This window comes from Bos indicus x Bos taurus, chromosome 15 (assembly GCF_003369695.1).
Source record: "Bos indicus x Bos taurus breed Angus x Brahman F1 hybrid chromosome 15, Bos_hybrid_MaternalHap_v2.0, whole genome shotgun sequence".
Classification (NCBI taxonomy): domain Eukaryota; kingdom Metazoa; phylum Chordata; class Mammalia; order Artiodactyla; family Bovidae; genus Bos; species Bos indicus x Bos taurus.
Genome location: NC_040090.1, coordinates 13,377,180 through 13,403,291, shown reverse-complemented (window position 1 = coordinate 13,403,291; position 26,112 = coordinate 13,377,180). Strand labels below are relative to the sequence as shown.

Genomic DNA, 26,112 nt, shown 5'->3' with positions numbered 1-26,112 from the left:
CTTGGAAGGAAAGTTATGACCAACCTAGATAGCATATTAGAAAGCAGAGACATTACTTTGCCAACAAAGTTTCGTCTAGTCAAGGCTATGGTTTTTCCTGTGGTCATGTGTGGATGTGAGAGCTGGACTGTGAAGAAGGCTGAGCACTGAAGAATTGATGCTTTTGAACTGTGGTGTTGGAGAAGACTCTTGAGAGTCCCTTGGACTGCAAGGAGATCCAACCAGTCCATTCTGAAGGAGATCAGCCCTGGGATTTCTTTGGAAGGAATGATGCTAAAGCTGAAACTCCAGTACTTTGGCCACCTCATGCGAAGAGTTGACTTATTGGAAAAGACTCTGATGCTGGGAGGGATTGGGGGCAGGAGGAGAAGGGGACGACAGAGGATGAGATGGCTGGATGGCATCACTGAGTCAATGGACGTGAGTCTGAGTGAACTCTGGGAGTTGGTGATAGACAGGGAGGCCTGGCGTGCTGCGATTCATGGGGTCGCAAGGAGTCAGACACGACTGAGCCGCTGATCTATCTGATCTGATCTGATGCATTTTAATAGAAGTTTATATTTTCATGAGGATAGCAGCTATGTCACAGTGCAGAGGACTTGAACAGATATTTTTCTGAAGAAGACGTATAGATGGCCAACAGGGATGCAAAAAGACGTTCAGTATCACTAATCATCAGGGAAACGCAAATCACACCCGTTAGAATGGCCATCATCAAAAAGGGCAAGAGTAACAAGTGCTGACAAGATTATGGAGGAAAGAGAACTCTTGTGCATTGTTGGTAGGGATATAAATGGGTGCAGTTACTGTGGAAAATAGTATATAGTTTCCTCAAAAAATTAAAAATAGAATCATCATGTGATCTAGCAATTCCATTTCTCTGTGTGTGTGTGTGTGTGTGTGTGTGTATGGAAAAAATGAAATCAAGATCTTAAAGAGATACCTGCACCTTCCTGTTCACTGTAGTGTTATTTATAATAGCCAAGATGTGGAAACAATCTAGGTGTCTACTGACAGATGAATGAATTTTTTAAAAACAATAAAAAATAATGTATCATATACTTGAAAGTTTCTATGAGGGTAGAACTTAAATGTTCTTACAACACACACCCAAGTAAAATGGAATCAGATGAAGTGATAGAGGTGTCTTCTTATTTTGGTAGTTATTTCACAATACATACATGTATCAAATCATCACATTACACAGTGTTATATGTCAATTGTATCTTAATAAAGCTGGAAAAATGACTCAAGAATACTTAAAAATAGTATGCTATGTTAGAATTTAATTTCTTACTTTAATTCTTATTAATGATGCCTCCATTTTTTTTTTTTTTTTTTTTTTTTTGCCATTCTTATTGATTTTAGTGGCTGTGTTTAAAAGGCAACCGGATTTTCTTTTTCTATTCCTGTTTCTGCTTCTTTTACCTCAGGATTAGAGAGTGATAAAATAATGATATTGGAAGAAAGCTTATCTTTGGCAAGTTCCACCCCCCTTTTTGATGTCTTTTCCTTTTTATTCTTTATAGAAGCCTAAGGCCCCATCTTATATATTTTTCTTCTCCAGTAAGAAAGATACTATAAAAATAAATTTCCATGTAAGTACTAGTTAACAATTTAGCCCAACTCAATCCAGTCCATTTATTTATTTAATAAAATTTTATCAAGCACCACATTCATTGAGTTCTGTATGTACAGACAAAGGATTAGGACCTTTCCACTATTTTCCAAGATGCTTACATTTTCAGAAAGGATTCATGTATATTCACAAAAAAGGATATGCTTGATCCAAGGAAAGAGCATGGAGTAGTGCCTAGAGCAGTAAGTTTAGAATCACACAGACCTGAGTTTGAATTTGACAAACATTCATTGTTTGTACTTTAGGAGAACTGCAAATACTTTAGGGCTGGAGCTTTAGGAGAAAGTGTAGCAGGGAAGGGGATGAAATGCCAAGAAATGAACTTGTGTAGAGCAGGCTGAGAAAGGATTTTTTTTTTTTTTTAAGAAGTTCATTCCAAATATCAGTATCATTTATCACTGAGGGATGTTAATTTAAGGGGGAAACATGGTAAGTCTGGGAATTTCGAAAGGCATTCCAAAGGACATTATGCAAATAAATTGCAGAAGAGGAGCAACTTGGACACAGGAGAGCAATTAGGAAACTAAAGGAGGTTGTGAGAATCCAAACAGGGCACCAGCTTTGGAGCAGGAGAGAGGAGAAGGGTATTAAAAACAAGTCAGGTGTTAAAATCTGCAAAATGTTACCAATCTGCATGCTTACTATTTGCAAGTGTGTGTGTGTACACGTGTGACGTTAGACCTTGCGCCTGTACGTAGCTCCCGTTTCATGTAATCAAGCACTTCCTGAAAATAAAGCTTTCTTCATGCGGAAGGAGCCCTTATAAGACTGTCCTTGGAGTTGTTCAAGCCTATGCTGTAAGTTGTGTCTGAGTCCTTAAGGCAGGTATAGATTATATAAGCAATTTCCAAACATCATCCCTGATTAAATTTCCACTAGTCCAGCACAGCAAACTGAGTAGAGTAAGGCCAATGGAGTGGGTTCGTCTTGTAAATTAGTCGAATTGCAAACAAAAATCTTCAGTTGGTGATGAATTTTTTCTTATATTTTTCAACTATGATCTCCTTTCTTATTTTTATTTAGTAACATTTTAAAATGTAAATAGCTGGCAAAATCCAAAGTTGGGGACATTTTGTCAAACCACTGTATATTTATTCCTTTTAAAGACATGAAAGGTGTTAAAGACTGACACTTGCTAGACTGATGACTTTTATGGGCCCTTTGGTCTCTTAAATTGTATGCTTTTATCAGAATATGTCTGCCTGGAGAAGCGCTTTCATGTAGATCCATGGAATGCTGTGATCGACATTATTCAACCTTTCATAAAACGAATCGGTTTGTCTCAGACAAGAACTGCAGAAAATGCTCCCAATGATTCCAGCCCTTAGAGAAAGCCAAATTCTAAAGTGAAATTGATGACATCTTACAAATCCTCACTCAAATGTCCCTTTCACAGCAAAATAACGACATTGGAAAAATGTTAAGTACCAAATTGCCAGTATCAGTCACCAAAGTGGAGTATTTTGGTTCTTCCCGCATACAGACCTACAGACCTGTGCCAAACCATCTTCTGTATGTAACCACTGACCTGAGGGGCCTGGCAGTTCAGACTCTTTTGACTTGAGGTGCTGCTGACAAGCAACACCATTAAACTCAGCTTCAAGCCATAGAAGGGTGCCTCGCAGGGCCTGTGCAGTCAAATGCCACAGGATTTCAAATGAAAATGACATGAATTAATTTCCTGAGAGCAAAAAGAAAAGGAAAGATCAAGAAGAAAAGCAGCTTCTAGGAGCGCAATATGCAGATTAATGGTACCCACTGATTGATTGAAGTGTCAAAAACACACCTTTTAGATATAAATGAAACTGCTGAGAGTTTGGGGCTCACTCACTCTCTCTTATTCATATGAAATATTAACTGATAAAGACAAGGTAAAATTAAGTTTTTCTTGGTATCTTTAACTTTTTATTGACCCTGAAAGCTAAACTTTTGGACACCTGTCCCTGGTAACAAATGATGAGGTCTACTCAAAGGGGATCTCGTTGCATGAGGAATAAAGTGAAAAATCCTTCTGCCTTTCTTCAAACGTATCTTTCCTCATCTCTTTTCACACCTTAGCTTCTCCTTCTGGAAGGGTCTTCTTTCTGTGTAGACCATAGAGTCTTGACACTAGCTATTCCCTGGAGTAGGAAATGGCAACCTGCTCAGTATTCTTGCCTGGGAAATCTCATGGACAGAGGAGGCTGATGGACTGCAGTCCGTAGGGTCACAAAGAGTCAGACACAATTGAGAACTCATGCACACGCTAGCTATTCCCTCCACCTAGAACATTTCCTCTCTGTTCTTTGCAGGTACTGATCTTTTTGATCCTCCGAGAGATGTCATTTCTCCCAGGCATCTGAGGTAGCCGCCTAATGGCTATCACATCCCCTTATTTTAATTTGGGGCAGAACATTTAATCTGACTTTTTTTTTTTTTCTATTTGTGGAGTTGTTAGTCTTCATCTGCTAGAATGGGTTGTCCGTGGGACTAAGGGCACTGCCTTTCTTGTTCATGCTGTATCCTCTACTCAGAGAATCCACAGGGAAGATGATGAGTTTAGATTTTTACAAGAAGGGCTAAGATGTAAAAAGTGAGGTTCAGAAGCCAATTGTACAACATTGATAAGGAATAAAGGTGGGGATTGAGAAAGACATCTGTTGTCTCTTAAACAATTCTTCTTACAGCTCTCCTTCAGTTCAGTTCAGTCGCTCAATCTTGTCCGACTCTCTGTGACCCCATGGACTGCAGCACGCCAGGCTTCCCTGTCCATCACCAACTCCCAGAGCTTGCTCTAATGCATGTCCATCTAGTTGGTGATGCCATCCAAATATCTCATTCTCTGACATCCCCTCTTCCTCCTGCCTTCAATCTTTCCCAACATCAGGGACTTTTCCAAGGAGTCAGTTCTTTGCATCAGGTGGCCAAAGTATTGGAGCTTCAGCATCAGTCCTTCCAATGAATATTCAGGACTGATTTCTTTTAGGATGGACTGGTTGGATTTCCCTGCAGTCCAAGGGACTCTCAAGAGTCTTCTCCAACACCGCAGTTCAAAAGCATCAGTTCTTTGCCACTCAGCTTTCTTTATAGGTCAACTCATATCCATATATGACTACTGGAAAAACCATAGGTTTGACTAGATAGATCTTTGTTGGTAAAGTAATGTCTCTGCTTTTTAATATGCTGTCTAGGTTGGTCATAAGTTTTCTTCCAAGGGGCAACATGTTTTAATTTCGTGGCTGCAGTCACCATCTGCAGTGATTTTGGAACCCAAAAAATTAAAGTCTGTCACTGTTCCCATTGTTTCCCCATTTATTTGCCATGAAGTGAAGGTACGGGATGCCATGATCTTAGTTTTCTGAATGTTGAGTTTTAAGCCAAATTTTTCACTCTTCTTTTTCACTTTCATCAAGAGGCTCTTTAGTTCTTTACTTTCTGCCATAAGGGTCATGTCATCTGCATATCTGAGATTATTCATATTTCTCCTGGCAATCTTGATTCCAGCTTGTGCTCCATCCAGCCCAGCATTTTGCATGATGTACTCTGCATATACATTAAATAAACAGGGTGGCAATATACAGCCTTGACGTACTCCTTTCCTGATTTGGAACCAGTCTGTTGTTCCATGTCCAGTTCTAACTGTTGCTTCCTGACCTACATACAGATTTCTCAAGAGGCAGGTCAGGTGGTCTGGTATTCCCATCTCTTTCAGAATGTTCCACACTTTGTTGTGATCCACACAGTCAAAGGCTTTGGCATAGTCAATAAAGCAGAGGAAGATGCTTTTCTGAAACTCTCTTACTTTCTCGATGATCCAACGGATAGTGGCAATTTGATCTCTGGTTCCTCTGCCTTTTCTAAATCCAGCTTGAACATCTGGAAGTTCATGGTTCACATACTGTTGAAGCCTGGCTTGGAGAATTTTGAGCATTACTTTGCTAGCATGTGAGATGAGTGCAATCATGCAGTAGTTTGAGCATTCTTTGGTATGCCTCTCTTTGGGATCGGAATGAGAACAAACCTTTTCCAACCCTGTGGCCACTACTGAGTTTTCCAAATTTGCTGGCATATTGAGTGCAGCACTTTCACAGCATCATCTTTTAGGATTTGAAATAACTCAACTGGAATTCCATCACCTCCACTAGCTTTGTTTGTAATGATGCTTCCTGAGGCCCAATTGACTTCGCATTCCAGGATGTCTGGCTCTAGGTGAGTGATCATACCACTGTGGTTATCTGTGTCATGAAGATCTTTTTTTTGTATAGTTCTTCTGTGTTTTCTTGCCATCTCTTCTTAACATCTGCTTCTGTTAAGTCTGTACCATATCTGTCGTTTATTGAGCCCATCTTTGCATGAAATGTTCTCTTGGCATTTCTAATTTTCTTGAAGAGATCTCTAGTCTTTCCCATTCTGTTGCTTTCCTCTGTTTCTTTGCACTGATCCCTGAGGAAGGCTTTATTATCTCTCCTTGCTATTCTTTGGAACTCTGCATTCAAATGTGTGTATCTTTCCTTTTCTCCTTTCGCTTTTGCATCTTTTTTTCTCAGCTATTTGTAAGGCCTCCTCAGATACTGATTTTGCCTTTTCCCTTTCTTTTTCTTTGGGATGGTCTTGATCACAGCCTCCTGTACAATGTCATGAACCTCCATCCATAGTTCTTCAGGCACTGTGTCTATCAGATCTGTTTCTCACTTCCACTGTACAATTGTAAGGGGTTTGATTTAGGTCATACCTGAATGGTCTAGTGGTTTTCCCCACTTTCTTCAATTTAAGTCTGAATTTGGCAATAAGGAGTTCACGATCTGAGCCACAGTCAGCTCCTGGTCTTATTTCTGCTGACTGTATAGAGCTTCTCCATTTTTGGCTGCAAACAATATAATCAATCCAATTTCATTATTGACCATCTGGTGTTGTTGTAGGGTTGTCTCTTGTGTTGTTGGAAGAAGGTGTTTGCTACGACCAGTGTGCTCTCTTGGCAAAACTCTGTTAGCCTTTGACCTGCTTCATTTTGTACTCCAAGGCCATATTTGCCTATTACTCCAGGTATATCTTGACTTCCTACTTTTGCATTCCAGTTCCCTATAATGAAAAGGACAGTTTTGGGGGTGTTAGTTCTAGAAGGTCTTGTAGGTCTTCATAGAATCATTCAACTTCAGCTTCTTCAGCATTACTGGTTGGGGCATAGACTTGGATTACCGTAATATTGAATGGTTTGCCTTGGAAATGAACAGAGATCATTCTGTCATTTTTGAGATTGCATCCAAATACTGCATTCCAGACTCTATAGTTGACCATGATGGCTACTCCAATTCTTCTAAGGGATTCCTGCCCACAGCAGTAGATATAATGGTCATCTGAGTTAAATTCACCCATTCCAGCACATTTTAGTTCGCTGATTCCCTTAGGTTGGGCTTAACTGAATGACAACTCTGCAGTCAGTCTGATATATTTATTCTGTCAAATTATGAAACAAGGAAGCATTTATGTTCCTAATGCCTAGCACACATATGTGTGTTTGTGTGTGTGTGTGTGTGTATGTGTGTGTTAGTTGCCCTGTTGTGTCCGACTCTGTGACGTGGAATTCTTTCCATGGAATTCTCCAGGCAAGAATACTGAGTTTGCCATTCCCTTCTCCAGGGTATCCTCCTTACCCCAGGGATCAAACCTGGGTCTCTCTTGCATTGCAGGCAGATTCTTTACCCTCTGAACCACCAGGGAATTCCAGCCATACATGTATAATAGTGTGTCAAAGCTTGGACACTTGAGTCTGAAACCTGAGGTTTGAATACTGGCTTCACTACTTCCTAGCTGTGTGACCTTGGCTAAGTCAGTAACCTCTTGAGCCTCAGAGACCTCTTTGATAACTAGTCACATCTATTTCAGAGAGTTACGAGGATTAAAATGAAATAATGTATAAGGAATAGTCAGCACAGTTACTGGCATCTCATGAGCATTCATTAAGTATTAGTGATATTTGCTATTGTTACTAAACATATTTTACCCAGCTTTGAGTAACCCTGGGTCCCCTTATCTCTCCCACATATTGCTACCTGGCCGGTCACGTGTTTCAGTTTTATTGGTTCTCCCATAATAATGCAGCACATGTGACAGCAACAACAAAAAAATACAGAAACTCACTCCATGCTCTCTGGGGAGCTCTTTCTTGGTATCTCTATGTATCTCATTCAGCCAGAATGCCTGACTAGACGTTAAAGTTACTTTCATCTATATATATGTACATAGCAAAACAAACGTTAAAAAATTTTTTTTGGAAGCATATTAAAGGAAATGTCATTTTGTCCTTATCTCTCCAATAAAGACTTAGTTATTGTATCTTGAAAAAGGTCAAGCTTTTCTTCTCCCTATATTTCTAAAGAAAACTTCAAATGCTGTTGACCTTGAACTAATTGCTTTACCTTTCTGTGTCTCAGTTTGTCTGTTTGAAGTAAGTATCATCATTCCTAACACGGCAGCTGTTCCCTTCATGGTGGTGAGGTGAAAATTAGTTTCTCAGGTTCAAAATCAGAGTCACCTTCAAAACTTCCCCCGACACACACCCACACTTTCCTTCATTTGTCAGGATCTCCAGTTCCCTGTGGGTAACCATCTTTTGGCACGTGTTTCTTCCTGCACAGACCACCTGCTTTCACTCCATTCAGACTCCGAACACCCTGCGCTGATCCCAGACTATTTTTCAGTACCTGGCCTCCCTGTCCTTCAGTGGAGCCCCCTCACAGCTGATGCTGCTCTGAAAGCCCCACTGGTCACTGAAAAGAGCAGGGAATGTTTACTGAGTGCTTACTGTGTGTCAGGCCCTGGGCTAAGCATCTGACCTGCATTGTCATGTAATTACAGCTCCAGTGACTGACATGACCACATTCAGAGACTCTCATCAGCTTCTTGATTATATATACATTCTTCATTCTCTAGATTGGGACCCTAAAGTTGGTCTGCCATTTTTCATTTAATGATCTCGTGCAAGATGTGTACTCTCAAATGGTTCCATTTCCTCATCTGGCCAAATAAGGAAAAAGCAATACAGCTTCATAAGGTTATTGTAAGGTTTATTATCTGTGGCACAGTTTGGCATTTGGGGTCAGATGATTCTTTGGTGGGGGGATGATCTATGCATTCCCGGATGTTTAGCAGCATCCCTGGCCTCTCTCCACTAGATGTCAGTATCACCCTCCTGTCTCCGCCCCCCTAATCCCTCCCACCCCCATTTTAGAAATCAATGTGTCTCCTGATCTTCTCAGTACAAACATATTGAAAACTAGGGTATTGGAGTGAATAAATTAGATATTCTTTAGATGCTGGAGATAAACAGTTCCTTTCAGTCCCTTAGATCTTGGGAACTCCTTGTATGTTCCCTACTTCTCAGCTTAACCAGAGGACTTGTTGTTCCCCCTACATGAGTCCTCCATTTTTCTGCCTCCTTGCTTTGTGGCTCTTTCCACTGATGATACTCTCCTAATGCTGTCTTTACCTTGCAAACTCTAACCCATCCAGAATACTTCTGCAGAAATTTCACCTAAATTTTCCTAACTGAATTATAGTTTTCTCCCTAAAGACTTTTACTCTCTTTGTTCCTCAATCATTCTGCCATATTACATAGTCGTTGGTGTAATTGTAATAGTCTCCTGTTGGAACTGAAAACTCCATGAAAATGAGATTCTTTGTTTTTTTTTTTTTTGCCCTTTTATCCACAGTAGAAGTGAACATAATTTCCGGCATATATTATTTGCTCATTAAATGTTTGTTAAATTGAATTTAGAGCACAGAAGAAATAAATGATTGATTACAAGGCAACGCCTCCAAATGTTCAAGCAAACTAAAAAATGTTAGAGAAAAACTTAAAATTGTATCCAGATGCTTGTTCAAATAATCGGATAATTAAACCAATAGAGGTTTATTGTTTAAATGATTCATGCAGCCGCCTTGGCTCTCTGTTTCTCTTTGCACGTGTAGGAACAGCTGACAAAGAATTATAGTTGTCATTTGAAAACTATTAAGTGATTTGCCTACTGATGGAATCCATATTCTTCTGCTAGAAACAGAATTTATCAAATAAAGGAGGTACAAACAAATTTACATTACTGTTTTGTTAATCAAGGGGGAGGGTCAAGGAGTCAACAGCCTCTGTGGAATGATGCAAGGTGCAAAGCGAAATGGGGCTGTTTTTCTGCCTCTTCCTGTTGTCTTAAAACAAAGCACCCCCTCCCCATGCCCATCACAGACAAGCACACGTACACACACACACACACACACGTGTGCACAGAGCTTGGTAGATGAAATGGTAGGTGAAATTCTTTGCTCTGTAGGAATTTGAAACCTACACAAACTTATACACAGCCACTGGTATGTGATTCACTTGTGATAAAGATCCCACTGATCTTCACTGTGGGAAACATGAATTCAAGGTTACCATTCCACAGGACCACTTAACAGCACTGTGACTGTGTTAGGTTGAACGATGCCCACCCGCCCCTCCCCCCGCAGGAGTTCTGCATCCTAATCCCCAGAACCTGTGGATATGTTGCCTCATGAGGTAAATGGCTCCTCACTGAGGGGATGAGTCAAGGAGATGATATTGGATTATCCAGGAGGGCCCAGGTAAGAGTAAGGCAGGTCAGAATAACAGAGAAGGGGATGTGAAGACATTATACTGCTGTCTCTGAAGACAGAACAGGGGCCATAAGTCAAGACCACTGGAAGCTAAAAAAAAAAGTCAGGAAATGCACTCTTGCCTGGAGCCTCCAAAAGAAAAGACACCTTGCTGACACCCAGATTTTATTCCCTGGGGCCTGGGTTTAGATTTCTGAGCTCTAGAAACATTTGTTGTCATTCAATTGCTCAGTCGTGTCTGACTCCCTTCGACCCCATGGAATACAGCACGCCAGGCTTCCCTGTCCTTCACTGTCTCCCAGAGTTTGCTCAAACGTATGTCCATTGACTTGGTGATGCCATACAACCATCTAGTCCTCTGTCACCCCCCTTTCTCCTCCTGCCCTCAATCTTTCCCAGCGTCAAGGTCTTTTCCAATGAGTTGGCATTGATGGCATCAGGTGGCCAAACAATTGGTGTTTTAGCTTCAGCATCAGTCCTTCCAATATCCAGGGTTGATTTCCTTTAGGATTGACTGCTTTGGTCTCCTTGCTGTCCAAGGGACTCTTGATAGTTTTCTCCAGCACCACAGTTCAAAAGCATCAATTCTGTGATGCTCAGCCTTCTTTGTGGTCCAAGTCTCACATCTGTACATAAGATATTTGTATTGTTTTAAGCCACTGAGTTTGTGGTTCTTTGGTACAGCAGCCATAGGAATTTATAACAGTGAACTTGATTCACTCTTCTATTTCTTTAAGCCTCAATTCCTAAATTTCTAAAATTTGGGCAATATCTATGTAACGAGATTATTTGGATGACATAAAAATTTCAAGTAGTAGACACTGTTACTTTAGACATTTTACCATGTTTTAATTATTCTTTTGATACTGCTTCTCAGTTTTTGTTTTTCCAGGTCTTAAGGCTCAGACACTCAGATAGGGTTGACCACCTCATACAGTTATGCAGTAGAGTAGCCTGATGGGCTGCAGTTCACAGGGTTGTAGAGAGTCGGACATGACTTAGCCACTGACCATGCAGCAAATAACTTGACCAATCCATCAAAAGAATTGGTTGTGAGAAGGCAGGTCTCTCAAGGCATGCCAACCACAAAATGTTTTATAAGGACAATAAGGAAGGAACTTGATCCATTGAGGTTGCCAAAATAATGTAAAGCTATAGTTGTCTGGGGATTTCTTGGCCACCACATAGGAGAGACTGCCTGAGAAAAATGCTAGCAGTGATGAGAACAGAGTTATGAGATTAACAGTGATGGATTTCATATACTAGCTATGGAGTACCTAGATCTACCCATGCCTAAAACTACATGATGTTGGCTTTGGTGAAAATGTGCTAGATAAAATATGCATGAGCCATAAGAGAAAAAAAAAATTAGTAAATAGGACTTCACCAGAGTTAAAAGCTTCGACTCTTAAAAAGACACTTTTTTTTTAAAAGATAAGGGAAAGATAAGCTACAGAATGGAAGAAAATATTTACAAATCTCACAAAAGATATAACAAGAATACATAAAGAACACACAAAACTGAATAAGGAAACAGACAACTCTAACAAGAATAAAGGCAAATAAACCATAAGCCATATAGATGGCAAGTAAGCATGTTAAAAGATGTTCAACATCATTAGTGATTAGGGAAATGCAAGTTAAAAACCAACATGAGATACTACACACCTATTAGAATGACTAAGATCAGTAAGTGTTGGCAACAAAGAAAGGGGTCTAGAACTATCAATCATTGCTGGTAGGACTGTAAAATGGTAGGAGAGTTTGGTACCATATGATCCAACCGCTCTACCAAGTATTTATGCAAAAGAAAGAAAGTATGTGTCCATACAAAGATTTGTTAGCCAATGTTCATAGTATCTTTAATTGCAATAGCTAAAAACTGGAAATAATCCAAATGCACATCAAAACCTGAATGAATAAGCAAACTGCAGTATAAATATATAATGGAATATTACTCAGCAATAAAAAGCACTGCACTTTTGAGACAAAATGATGTGAATAAACATGGGAATAATTATGAAAAGAATGTGGATTTAAAAATTGCATACTGTATGATTCCTTTTACATAAAACTCCAGCAAATAAAAGTGAATCTGTAATGACAGAAAAAGATCAAGAATGGCTTGGGAGTGAGTTGGAGGAGGAAAGTCAGAATACAAGGAGGACAAAAGAGAACATCAGGAAAATTTAGGGGTGATGGATAAGCTTATTATCTTGATTATCATGATTGTGGTGATCATTTGACAGTGTTTACATAAGCCCAGGCTTATGATATTGCATTTTTTCAAATATGTCCAGTTTATTGTCTACCAATTTTACCTCAAAATTGTGGAGAGAAAATAAATGGGAAGGGAGAAATCAAATGAATAATGCAAGGAAGGGCACAATCGCAATCTGGGCACAGCAACCACTGCCATGCGTTCAGATCACAGAGGATGTAACAAGAGAGGAAGTTTGGCAGTAGTGTGTGAAGAGCAAGGTAGTTAAGAGCAGAATTCTGAAGTTAGACTCCCTAAGTTCAAACCCTGACTTTGCCACTTGCTAGCTGTGTGACCTTGGATGATTCATTTTTCTTAGTTTGTTCATACTAAAAAACAGAGGGGCTTCCCTGGTGGTCCAGTGGCCAAGATTCCATGCTCCCAATGCAGGGGGTCCAGGTTTGACCCCTGGTCAGGGGAACTAGATCCCACAGCCCACAACTAAGAGTTTGCGTGTCACACCTAAAGATCTGCATGCTGCAACGCAGGTCAGGCGCAGCCAAAAGCAAATAAGCATAAAGAGAGAGAGAGAGAAGAAAATGGAAATAAAAATGGTACCAGCCTCAGAGGGTTATTTTGAGGGTTAAATACATATGCAAACTTAATATATGCCAAGTTGAAACATATAAAATATCCCATGCAACATGACATGGTTATAATAATTTGGGCCATTCCTGTTATTGTTTTTTAACAGTTGTATTGAGATATAAGCCACATACCATGCAATTCACTCATTTAAACAGACGATTCATTTGTAACATTTTGTCTCCTCAAGAACCTCCTTACCCATTAGTGGTCAGGTCATTCCCATCTTCCTCCCTTGCCTCTGGCAACCACTAATCAGCTTTCTGTTTCTATAGATTTGCTTAATTTGTATTCAAATTGATATCGAAATACATCCATATCATATTCATATTCAACATTTCATATAAATGGAATCATACCATATGTCATCTTTTATGTCTGTTTTTTTCCACTCAATATAATGTTTTCAAGTTTCATCTATGTCATAGAATATAGCAGAACTTCATTCATTTCGTGGCTAAATACTTTTCCATTGTGTGGATGTAGCATCCTTTATTCCACTTATTATTATTGCGGAATAAAGTGTTTTTGACCAAAGGGAAAGGGAGAAGGAAGGAGCAGAGGTGTGATCTTAGTACTGCCCAGAAGCCCAGGAACAACAATTATATTTGACTAGAGAAAAGAAAGACTGGTGGAAAAAGAACATTGAACATTTCACAAACACATGTCAGAGACTCACACATTTCCTTAGGGCTGGCACCCCCAGAAGTCCAAGGAATAACAGGTGACTCATTTATTCTATATAGAGGCAACCTAAAGAAGAAATTCCTGCTTTCTTACTCCCTAGTTCTGTTAGCGTGGGCAAGTCACTTCACTCCTTGAAATGTCAGTTTCCCCCAGTCAGCTTCCCGCCCCTCCATTCATCCCCTCCAGCCGTGGGCTTCCTGCCAGCCCCCTTGTGAGCATCATATCTTATGAAGGTAAAAGTATTTTGTTAACCAGAACATATTTTTTAAAGTAAATACCTGCTTCCATAGTACAGTCTGCTAGAGGCATTTTGAAATGTTTTCTGATAACCAAAAAAATGCTCTATAGAGCCCTGAATTTCTTAGGAATTGATAGATTAGTAAAGAAGAAATCAGAAGACAAATCATGACCCAGCTAATCATTGCAGTTAGCTAAAAATGTTCTGATAGATGCCGACGCCCTGGAAGGTAGGACTCTATTCTCCTAAAGTTTATTTTGTACCACATTGTTTGCCACAATTTCCAGGATATGGTGACATCTCAATATACTTATTTTTAAAGAAAAAACCGAATTGCATATTACTGTGCATCAATTAATGTGTGCTTTATTTTTAATGAGACAGTAAAGAGGTATTATTGATAGTAACCTAGCTTATGTTTAATGAACATGTACTGTGTGTCTAAGAGCATGCTAAGTTCCTTACATGCAAAACCCTGCTGTATAGAGGATCTGAAGACAAAAGAAATAAGTAACTGTTTCAAGTTTTAAAAGTAATTTGCAAAGCTGGGGCTTCATCTCAGTTTGATTTAAAGCCAAAATCCTTGAATAGGAGGGTTCCCCAGGTGGAGCTAGTGATAAAGAATCCATCTGCCAAAGCAGAAGACACAAGAGAGATAGATTTGATCCTTGGGTCAGGAAGATCTCCCAGAGATAGAAATGGCAACCCACTCCAGTGTTCTTGCCTGGAGAATCTCATGGACAGAGGAACCTGGTGAGTTACAGTCCATAGGGTCACAAAGAGTTGGACACAACTGAACGGACTTAGCACACATTCATCCTTGAAAAGGATTTCAGTTTACTTTTTTTTTTTTTTCCCGCTAGAGTTAAGTGTAATCATTACATATTATCTCATGTACAAAGGGTTTTAGAGTCTAAAGAAAGGATCTGGAGAAGGTGTCTTGTTTTGCCTTTTGTTTAGACTCCACTTAAAAACATTCTGAAAAACACACACATCAACGCTGCAATCTGAACCTCCCTAACTGGTTCACCTGAGCCATCGCCTAATTCAAATTACACTCCTTGAAGACACTGAGGACTCTTCGAATTCTTTGTGTCATCCTCTCTGCCCAAATCAAAAATGTCTCCATATTCTGTGCCACCATACTTTATTCTGTCACTTTTCCCCCAAACTTTTCAAAACTCAATTCATCCATGAAATCCGTGATCAAAGCGGAAGCCACCCAGACATTCTGTTAATATCTTCAGTGTGATTGATATTTCTCTCCTGCAGCGTGGCAAGAAAGCATATGCGTATATGTGGGCAAGCATATATATCTTTATGTTAATGTACATCTGTTCCTCTCATCTTTACCATATACTATTAAGATATTAAGCTCCTCAGGTCTGTCCCTGCTTCCCTCCACAGAGGAGAACTTGAATTCACCTCGGTCACCATGGTGTCTAGCTCCCTGGCCTGATATACACGTTCAATAAACATTTACTGGATGAGTGACTGAGTGGGTGAGTGCTCCACATGGCAGTGACAACCTTGAAGGGAAATCTTACCTGGCACACAGAGAAAATAAGATCATGTATAAATTAACTGCAAATAGCCTGTCTTCTCGGGTGTTTTATTTTTAAGCATTCTTAGCTGAAATGTGCTGTGGAACAGCTGAGACTTCGCAGGTAATTTTCATTTCACCTCTGTTTTCCAAATAGTTACCACTTAGCAATTAGAGTGTGCTTTTCCCCCTTCAGGTACGATATTACCATACAATGCTATATGCTTTGGACACCTTTCCGTTTTAAAGCTATGGAGATCTTTCATACAATGTTATTAATATTTGTGTGTGTGTGTGTGTGTGTGTGTGTGTTGTGTGTATGCTCAGTCTATCAGTCGTGTCTGACTGTTTGTGACCCCATGGATTGTAGCTCATAAGGCTCTGTCCATGGGATTTCCCAGGCAAGAATATTGGAGTGAGTTGTCATTTCCTTCTCTAGGGGATTTTCCCAATCCGGGGACCCAACAGGAATCTCCTGTATCTCCTGCATTGCCAGGAGGATTCTTTCCCACTGAATTCTTTACCATTCTTTACTACTTGCTGGGAAGCCCCCAGCAAGTGCCTTTGGCAAGTGCCAATTTGTAGTTGACACCCTCTTTTGTTATTCAAAGAAGAAGAAGAATATTTGAAACATCCCAAGTCTGAGCCCTGTGGGCCTCTGGCTTGGTTAAATCTGATGTCAGTCTGATTTATTAATTAACAGTAATAATGTTAATTATCACTGTTGCTTCAGACAACAGTCACCATAAATAGACATTGTAATGTGTTCAGTTCTACACAGAGTCAGGAGAGCTGCCAAAGTTTAAGAATATTTGAATCATACAACCTAGATTTTAGTCCCACCTTCACCTCCTTTCTATCTGAATGGCCTTGAATATTTACTGAACTTCTCTCCCTCTCAATGTCTTTATCTTTGCAATAAAGGTAGAAAGAGTGCTTGAGGATTCATTGAGATAATTCCTATGAAGGAGCTTAGTTCCAGAAAGTCATTCCTCCATTACTGTTACCAGCCATTATTTTATGATAATAGTAATGATAAGATAAGAGGTTCCCATTCAAAACCTCTTAGCAGAGAAATTCCTAATCTTTCATGGCACCAAAAGAGCTTCATCCAAGAATGCTAAGTGGAAAGTGATTTCCAGGGAACTTAGATTTACAAGGTTCCTCCTGCCTTAGCCTTAACTGCAAAGGATGCCTTCTTTACCTCAGGATCACTAACTACTCCATTAAGGCAGTATGACAGTGGTTCTTGTGGACAAAAAAGTTTGTCTGCCCTTTTAGTACACAACAAATGTTGCCCTGCATCAAGCCGTCAGCCACTGCAGTCACCCCCAAATGGTGAACCCTTAGGGAAATTCAAATGGAGAAAAATAGAATATTGGCCTTAGTTAAAATGCATATCGAAGGGATAATTTTGATGAGCCCAGACTCTTGCATCTTCCTATACATAGAAAAGCATGGAAATCTTTTATTTGAGATATCTGATTTTTGTGATTAGCAGTAATCTCTGGATGATGAAATATAGTTTTTATTTTATTTTTTCCAGGAAAATCTCCTGTAGAACACTCTTCCTCCCCTATCTCTTTGGAACAGTTCCTCAGAGCTACCTGAGAGGCTGATTCCTAGGCTATAGTCCTCAGTAAGTTCCTCAAGTGAAACATCACTGTCAACTTTTAGATCATTTTTCCTTTTTGGTCGATATTTCAGTATTCTAGAAGGGGCAGTGTCAACAATTTGGATGAAAGGAGAGAGGGCTTAAAGGGCATTGACTGGAGCATTTAGTTGCTTCCAAATATTGGATAGTGATTCTCCAAGGGCTCAAGATCTCCCAAGCAGGACTCAGTTGGGTGCCCTTTCTGTGTACTTCACAAGCTTGAAGGATTGTGAATTGTCGTCTTCTTCACTGTCACCCATGCAGTCCTTTCACTGAGAATCAAGTAAGTTCCACAGCAGGATCACCTTGGCTTTTCCCTGTTACCGAGCACATGTATTGCTGCCTTCCTCTTTCAGTCATCCTCAATGCCTCTTTTCAGTCCCCTAGCCCTGGGAGGCATATCTCTCAGTCTTGTTTAGTCCTATTTGTAAATGACAACTGGTTTTGTTTAGTTTTAACTTCCCCTCCCTCATGCTTTTTAATCACATTGTTAGTGACTGCAGTCCCTCAAATCTGACATAGAGCAACAGTCAAGAGATGCTACCACTTAGAAACTAGGACAATCACGGCTCAGCCCATTTCCAGGAAAACATGATAAATCCACAGAGTCACGTCCTTTCAAGGCTCCCTTCTGGAGTAAAAGCAGTATGGATTATAAAGAGGTAGTATGTATGTATGGTTTTTTCATAGAGGTAGAGGGTCTTGTCTTACCCTTTGAAGAACTTTTCCCTTAATCTGCCATTTATTTTATTCTCTCAAATTGTATACTTACATGTCTATTTATTTCTATTAAAAACCAATATATAAAAAGAATAAGCCATAATCCTATCACTCAGATTCTTTTTATACATATACAGTATATAACATATATATAACATATAATTATTGATGTCACACTGGCATAAATTCCCGTAATCAGATTTTTAAATTGCTAATGTATTGTGAATATGTCTCATGTCTATATATTCAAAACAGCAGCATCATTGCTATTGACTGAATAGTGGTTTATTATATCAATAGGCCATATTATAATAAATTCTTTGTTTTTCAGACATTTGGCTTGTTTCCGATAGATTGCACCTATTTATATTGCTGCAATGATTATGCATGTACATATATCTATATTCATTTGTTCAGTGATTTCTTTAAGATAAGTCTTAGAAAAGAAAATATCAGGTCAGGGGCAGGCACATTTTAAAGACTTCAGACAACATGCCATGTTAGTCTCCAGAAAGAGACATCAAGTTACACTATCAACAATTTTATAAAACACTATTTCTCTACACTCTTGCCACTACTGGTGTTTTAACTCAATTTTTAATTTAAAGATGCTAGGAGGAGGCATCCCATAGGGCTTGAAATCTCCCTGAATAAGGCTACATCAGATTTATGGTGTAAAGATTTGTTAACCAGGGCCTGAGTCATGGGGATGTGGGCATGCTTTTTCTATAACCATGAACTCTGTGAGTCAGATCCAATAACTATTTCAGTCACGATCAATACTGCCCAAAGAGACAACCGAAACTGGAAAAAAACACAAAACAAAAAGCTATGTACTTTTTATCCAAAAATTCCCATGGATGTGACAATAGCAAATATCCTTCTAGTTCTCTTTAGATTGGGGCAATAATATTTTTTAACTTGAAATTACATATCTCATTTTAGACATGGGAATGTAATTTATAGATATATTTCCAGGAATAAGAGTAATTCTATCTGTTCCTATAAAAATGCCAATCATCAAGGAACAGACACTGTAACTTAACCCATGTAGATGTCTACTTTTTGTATATGAATCGCAAACCTGACAAGGCTATTTGGAAATTTACTTGTTCCAATCTGTTGCTCTGTTCATATAACCACCTTTCAGAAGACAATAATTCTCAGTCCTTCTATTAGCAAGGAGAAATCAGAAATGAGTACAGGTAGGCCAATTCTTAATAACATTTCCAAATGGACAAAAGTCTGCATGGCAGAGTTTATACACAATACATAGGGAAGAGCTGTGGTAGTTAATCAAAGGCATGGTTGGATTTTCTAATCTCCCCTAAGATTTTAATACGTTTTTGCAAAAGATTCTTGGAAAATTTCCCTAAATACTCAAAATTCCTATGGAACTCATTATCCATTAATTTTACTAACTGACTCAAAATCTGATTAGAAACTTCACAAATCTCAAGATACAACTAAAATTAGAATGCTACCACTATAATTGCATTTTATTTTGTTGTGATTTATTGGTGCCCAGGAATCAGGTAGCCTTGAACTTCTGAGATAAATTCTTTAAGATAAATCTATCAGTGATGGATAGTAGTTTCCTCTTAAATTAACTGTATCTTTTTGTTTTATGTTTTTTAATTTTGGTTTCCTAATACTATGCTAAAAGAATAATGTATATAGGCTTTGAAGATATGGAGAAAGGGGAGAAAATTGGTATTGATTCATTTAAAAACAGATGGTTAAACATGTGTATTTTGAAAAATTGTCTAATACATTGAAAATTAATTATTCATTCAATCTCTTTTTTTCAACTAACATTTACTAAATATCAAGAGTGAGTACATCTTTGGTTGAACTTAATCTGGAAGAATCTTGAGGTGTTAAATTAGGATTCTAAATTAAGATTTGCATTTGTTTCTTCTTGGAATAGGAAGCCTTACTGACCTAGGACTTCTTTATCCCTCTTTAAAGGTTTTTTTGTTTGTGAAAGATTCTTAGGTTTGGGTACCCCAGTAAATTTCATTTTTATATGTCCTTACTTGTTCTGTTCTCTCTTTAAGCATAAGATTTTTAATTCTGGGGGAACTACTTGATGTCATACATTCAAGCTTACATAAAACTTGCAGAAATACAACTTTTGAGTGTCAGGTTAAAAGGTTGATCAATCCGGTAGTCCCTTGATATTTTTAAGGGTATACCCAAGAGACATTTGCTAATTATCAACCTTCTAAATTTCACTATAGCACATACATTTTTGTAATTACCCATGTTAATAGGTGATACACCCTTTGTGCCATAAGGTGGTGTGTAATAAATATTACTAAATATAGACTCCTTCATCTGGAGGATAGCCCTATCTCATATTTGATTATTGTTAATTAATCATGATTAATTATTCTCCATGATATGTATTTTGGGTGGAGTGGCAAATCCAGAAGACCACTGTTCCATCATTGAAGATAAAATTGTCCAGTCCATGTGGGTTCTTTTGCTATTCCTATATAACCCAGGGGAGGACAAATCACTAAAATCTTACCAAATTGCATGACCAAAATAAATCAAAATTGTCTTGAATGATCTTGAATCTCAGATGAATGAATATCAATATGAAAGGAACAGGATTTGTTCATTCCAGAAGCACCATCCACTTGAAAATATAAGTGGGTACTGCTGCTAAGACCTTCCACAGATACTTATCTTGGTTTATGGCCCTATACTAAGTATATTATTTTACTTTTCTTCAAGCTTATGATTTTTTCCCTTTACTTTCAAGAAATTCCCTTTCCTTGGTTTTATTTTTACCAACAAATACATGCAATAGACAGATAATATATTAAATTATAATTACAATTCCCATTGATACAAGTCCACTGAAAAGTAGTTAAAAGCTTACTTACTACCTGGATAAACTATTTCCCTCATACCATCTTCACAGAATGATTAGAGAGTATGCCTAAAAAATTTTAAATTATTATATGCATGTAATGGGCTTTTTAAAAATAGCTAAAACCACAAATGCCGGCAGTCTATCATATTTGCTCTATGACAATACAGACCACGTGTCCATTGTACTTCTGATGTCTAATAGGCAATTGGCAAAACTTCTGTTTAGAATCTGGCTTGATTGTTAGAGCAAGCTTCTCCATCGCAATGCTGTGGCTACCTCCATCACTCAGGAGGGATTCTCTTAGTGTGCCACTAGGTTAAAAAAATCCTCATGCGAACTTTGAAGAGCCCTTCCTTTTCTTAGCAGGAGTCTCCTATTTTTCAATAATATTAGGGAAGGATACTTATTCTGTATTTCTACTTTATTTCTCCATGTGAAAAAAAAAAACTCCATTATCTTAGCTATTCTTACTTCTCTTTACTCATCTTACTCTCTCCTTTTTTGGTCATTAGAATTGCTTATGTGATTGGTGAGTTGGGAGCCAGATTTTATCAGTTGTACTTTAACACATTTTTTCACTTTCCTCTTTAGGACGGGATATTTACACATAGATGCACTCATGCCTGCTACTCCACACTGGAAATTTTATAGGGCAGGCTGCCATGTCAGGGGAGCCTGCAGTTGCCCCAGACTTCCTGGAATGGATGGGTAAATCTATTCAATGGTCGGGTTAAAGGTTAGGAATGTTTGTTGGACAATGAAACAACATTGATCCTCAGTGCAAAGCAATCAGTGCAAACATTTCATCAATGCAAAGAAATAGAGGAAAGCAATAGAATGGGAAAGACTAGAAATCTCTTAAAGAAAATTAGGGGTACCAAGGGAACATGTCATGCAAAGATGGGCACAATAAAAGACAGAAACGGTATGGACCTCATAGAAGATATTAAGAAGAGGTGGCAAGAATACACAGAAAGTGAAAGTGAAAGTGAAGTCGTGTCCCACTCTTTGTGACCCCATGGACTATAGCCTACCAGGCTCCTCCATCCATGGGATTTTTCAGGCAAGAATACTAGAGTGGGTTGCCATTCCCTTCTCCAGGAGATCTTCCTGACCCAGGGATTGAACCTGGGTCTCCCACACTGTAGGCAGATGCTTTACCATCTGAGCCACCAGGAAGTACAAAAAAGGTCTTAATGACCCAAATAATCAAGATGGTGTGATCACTTACCTAGAGCCAAACATCCTGGAATGTGAAGTCAAGTGGGCCTTAGGAAATGGCGCTATGAACAAAGCTAGTGGAGGTGATGGAATTCCAGTTGAGTAATTTCAAATCCTAAAAGATGATGTTGTGAAAGTGCTGCACTCAATATGCCAGCAAATTTCAGGTTTCATTTCGATCCCAAAGAAAGGCAATGCCAAAGAATGCTCAAATTACCACACAATGGCACTCATCTCAAAAGGTAGCAAACTAATGCTCAAAATTCTCCAAGCCAGGCTTCAACAGTATGTAAACCATGAACTTCCAGATGTTCAAGCTGGATTTAGAAAAGGCAGAGGAACCAGAGATCAAATTGCCAACATCCATTGGATCATCGAAAAAGTAAGAGAGTTCCAGATAAACATTTACTTCTGTGTTACTGACTACGCCAAAGCCATTGACTGTGTGTATCACAACAAACTGTGGAAAATTCATAAAGAGATAGAAATACCAGATCATTTTACTTGTCTGCTGAGAAATCTGTATGCAGGTCAAGAAGCAACAGTTAGAACTGGACATGGAAAAACAGACTGGTTCCAATTCGGGACAGGAGTACTTCAAGGCTATATATTGTCACCCTGCATATTTAACTTATATGCAGGGTACATCATATGAAATGATGACTTGGCTGAAGCACAAGCTGGAATCAAGATTTCCAGGAGAAATATCAATAACCTCAGATATGCAGATAACAGCAGCCATATGGCAGAAAGTGAAGAAGAACTAAAGAGCTTCTTGATGAAAGTGAAAGAGGAGAGTGAAAATTCTGTCTTAAAACTCAACATTCAGAAAACTAAGATCATGGCATCTGGTTCCATCACTTCACAGCAAATAGATGGGGAAACAGTGGAAACAGTGTCAGACTTTGTTTTTTTGGGCTCCAAAATGACTGCAGATGGTGATTGCAGCCATGAAATTAAAAGACATTTGCTCCTTGGAAGAAAAGCTATGACCAATCTAGACAGCATATTAAAAAGCAGAGACATTAATTTGCCAACCAAGGTCTATCTAGCCAAAGCTATGGTTTTTCCAGTGATCATGTATGGATGTTAGAGCTGGACCATAAAGAAAGCTGAGTGCCAAAGAATTTATGCTTTTGAACTGTGATGTTGGACAAGACTCTTGAGAGTCCCTTGGACTTCAAGGACATCCAACCAGTCAATCCTAAAGGAGATCAGTCCTGGGTGTTCATTGTAAGGACTGATGCTGAAGCTGAAGCTCCAATACTTTGGCCACCTGATGCGAAGAACTGACTCTTTGGAAAAGACCCTGATGCTAGCAAAGATTGAAGGAAGGAGGAGAAGAAGACAACAGAGGATGAGATGGTTGGATGGCACCACTGACTTGATGGCCATGAGTTTGAGTGAACTCTGGGAGTTGGTGATGGACAGGGAAGCCTGGCATGCTTCAGTCCATGGGGTCACAAAGAGTTGGACACGACTGAGTGACTGAACTGAACTGAAACAATATTCTCAGATATTAACTGTATCATTTATAGAAAGTGGAATCTGGCTCTCCATTTCTTTACTCTTTTGACTTCTAGAACATCACTTTTCCTCCTCAACTTTGTAAGTTAAAATGAAAGTTGCAAGAAAGCAGTTAGTGGTACCTGGAACTTACCTTATCAAAATTTCTCCACAGGTCCTGATCTTCCTGAGAAAATCCAAAGAGGTTAAAGAAGTGTTCTGGATTTCTGTAGATAATGTTTCTTTTATACCTGGAGGAAGATAACATAAATATCATATGTTTAAATCATACTGTGAAATTCAGAACAAACTGAGGGTTAGATATGCCAGCTTGTCATACACCCCCAATAGAATTTATTTCGTCATTCATCTTTTTAATATAGATAGACATTGATATAAACATCAACATATAGATGCAGATACAGATGTAGATATTTGCCTTAGCTTAGAAAAAAGAAAGTGAAGTTGCTCAGTCATGTCCAACTCTCTGCAACCCCATGTTCTGTAGCCCACCAGGCTCCTCCATCCATGGGATTTTCCAGGCAAGAGTACTGGAATGGGTTGCCATTTCCTTCTCCAGGGTATCTTTCCAACCCTGGGATTGAACCCAGTACTCCTACATTGCGGGCAGATGCTTTACCACCTAAGCCACCAGAGAAGGGCCCTTGTGTTGTAATATTGAAGTATGTCATGTATCATATGTATTTCATTGAAGAAGTTTTTCATCTATGAATAAATTTTTGTACATAAATCTTGAGAAACTTCTTACTTAAAAAAATGTATTTATGTATTTGCCTTTGCTGGGTCTTAGCTGTAGTATGCAAGTTCTTTGGTCTCTGTTGCTGCATATGAAATCTTTGGCTGTGGCATGCAAACCCTTAGTTGTAGCATGTGGGATCTAGTTCCCTGACCAGTGATCAAATCCAGGCCCCCTGTTTTGGGGGTGCAGAGTCTTAGCCACTGGACCACCAGGGATGTCCCAAGAGACTTCTAACTCTTCCCTCATCCTTTGTCATGAGCTCAGAGCAACAGAGATGATTATCTGTTTATTTTAACCCTAATAGCCAAATGGACATTAAAAAAAGTCTAGAAAATACACACTGTAATTTACAGATTTCTGTTTGATATATAAAAGAAAATAAGTAAATATGGGCATTGGAGTAATAATCAGAACTAGATTCAATTCATAACCCTACTATAATTAGCTAGGAAATTTTGGGCAAGTATCCAAACTTCTCTGAGTCTTTATCTCTCCATGTATGAAATTAAGAGCTTTGTGCAGAATTGCCTCCAAGTCCTCTCCCATCTTTCAAATCCTGTGATAATTTTCCTTCTGAGGATGTGTTGTGATGTAGGTAGAATGGTCAGAAAGAATTTATGGTTGCAAACCCCTCATGTTTAGATAAAGCCTGAATTTTTCAAAAATTTATTCCAGGTACTCAATTACTGGCTTCTATCTCTGCTGGACAATTAGTTTCTTGTAAGTGAGTGATACAAAGTTGACTGTAATCAATTATTTTCAGGTTTTTCTATTGAGTAAATCAACAGTGTATCTCATGGAGCTTAACAAAATTGAACTTTTAATTCACAGGATTCATAATCCTCTGGGGCCGGTGATTTAGCTGTCTGTCTTCCTGCTATTCTAACATTGAGAGAAAGAAATCTGAATTCTCTAGAAACTGGGAAAACTAAAGGCTACTTGTAAGATAGCTTATAGAATTTGACATTATATCACATGTTCCCTCCATCCCTGTCAGATATCTTCCAAAAGAAAAAATATTTTGGGGAGAAATATTCATATTTAATTGACGTTTCATGTATCATTGTCCTGCAAAAACAATAATTACTAAAATTGAGAATTGAGCAATAACTGAAATTACTATTTATAAGGATAACTTGAAAACTAAATCATGAACATTTTTTGTTGTTGTTATTAATGTATATTAATTTAAACTCTTTATTTTATAGATTAAGCCTTACAAGTACCCTATGTATCCTGAAATTTTTGATTTATGATTCTCACTTTATAGGTGAAAAAACTGAGGCATGAGTCAATCGCACAAAAAGAGATGATAAGTGGCAGACTTAGCATGCCTGTGTGAACCCAGTGCCTATAGTCCTTACTATGCTATATACTCTAGCTCTGCAACCTTGTTGCCTACCCCCGCTGCTGCTGCTGCTAAGTCGCTTCAGTCGTGTCGGACTCTGTGCGACCCCATGGACAGCAGCCCACTAGGCTCCCCCGTCCCTGGGATTCTCCAGGCAAGAACACTGGATTGGGTTGAGATATTTAATTTGAGTAGGTTCTCTCGGTCTGTTATTATCTGAATGCACTGGTAATATTCATCTCTTGACATATGGAGGTCTTGTCTGATTTCTCTCTAGGACTATGGTTTTTATATTTCATTTCTATGTTCATGGGAACAAAATGCTGCTTTCTCCATCTTAGCCTAAGTTTTCTGCCTGGCATTTAGCAGGTTTCAAAGAAATGTGTTGTGAGCAGAATGTTTACTTTGTCTGCATGTGCCTACAGAGAACTGATCTAGGTGGGGCTGCCTGCAGGGCCAG

General features: G+C 38.8%; 1 protein-coding gene across 4 annotated transcripts in view; it reads right to left on the bottom strand.

Annotated features, from left to right (window-relative positions):
- LRRC4C (leucine rich repeat containing 4C) overlaps positions 1-26,112 on the bottom strand; it is a 1,428,975-nt gene that overhangs the window by 198,394 nt on the left and 1,204,469 nt on the right. For all 4 annotated transcript variants that reach the window (XM_027562627.1, XM_027562628.1, XM_027562626.1 and 1 more), the window contains exon 6: positions 23,699-23,795. The gene's annotated coding sequence lies outside the window, so the exon portion shown is untranslated. The remainder of the gene's footprint in view (positions 1-23,698; positions 23,796-26,112) is intronic.